This window comes from Galeopterus variegatus, unplaced genomic scaffold (genome assembly GCF_000696425.1).
Source record: "Galeopterus variegatus unplaced genomic scaffold, G_variegatus-3.0.2 Scaffold5707, whole genome shotgun sequence".
Classification (NCBI taxonomy): domain Eukaryota; kingdom Metazoa; phylum Chordata; class Mammalia; order Dermoptera; family Cynocephalidae; genus Galeopterus; species Galeopterus variegatus.
In genome coordinates this window covers 144,596-145,732 of record NW_007731818.1, presented here as the reverse complement: position 1 = coordinate 145,732, position 1,137 = coordinate 144,596, and positions in this window count along the sequence as shown.

Sequence of the window (1,137 nt, the reverse complement as noted above, 5' to 3'; positions counted from 1 at the left end):
GCTATGCATAAGCTATTTTAGAGTTATTTTCAGTTATTATATTTTTCATTTGTAGAACTTCCACTTGATTCTTTTATTATTGTTACTATAGTTATCATTTCTCTGGTAAAATTCTCCATTTTTTCACTTCAGTACTTGAATGTAATAATCACATATATTTTTAAAGAACATGTCTCATAATTGCAACCCCTGGAATTTCCATAGATCTGTTTCTATCTCTTGGTTTTTAGTGATTTTTTTCTTATCTTGTCTCTGCCAGATAATTTATTTTATTGGATGTTGATTATTGTACATGAAAAATTGTAGAGATAATTTGAGGATCTGGATGTATTATCTTCAGGAAGCATTTTCTTTTACTCACGGCAGCATGTGGGTGGGGGCTAATTATCCCCATCCCATCAGGGATTTAGCTGATTGGAGGCTGAGTTTCAGGTTTTTTGTTTGCTTATTTGTTTGTTTATCCCACTACTAAATCACATGGTAAATATACTTTGTGTTAATCATGTATTAAAGTTTACTTTGTACTGCTTAGCTCAACCTGGAGAGAGGAATGTGGGCTCAAAGTTTAACATNTGGCCTTGGTGTTATCAGCACCGCACTCTACCGAGTGAGCCACGGGCCGGCCCCTGAGTTTCAGGTTTTTTGTTTGCTTATTTGTTTGTTTATCCCACTACTAAATCACATGGTAAATATATTTTGTGTTAATCATGTATTAAAGTTTACTTTGTACTGCTTAGCTCAACCTGGAGAGAGGAATGTGGGCTCAAAGTTTAACATTCTCAAATTGCAGTAGCAAACAAGTCAAGGATATTTAAGCCCCTGCTTTGGATTGCAGAGTCCTGGGGGAGAGTGGGGGCAGGCTTTCTTTTGATGAAAGGAAAGTTTTCGTGAGGGTGGAGTGTGTGGGAGCAGTCTGAGGGCTGCCTGGAGGAGGAGTTACAGAAGAGACCTGAGCTCCTATCAGAGGTGGTGCTCATTATACCCTGTCACGTACTTTGTTTTAGCCCAGCACAGTTCCTTGAAGTGTTTTTTTTTTTGTTCATTCGTTTGTTTTTTTAAATGAGAACAAACCAACAAAATTAAAGTAGGGAATGATCCTTGTTTTTTTTTTTTTTTTTTTTTTTTTTTTCTTGTCCG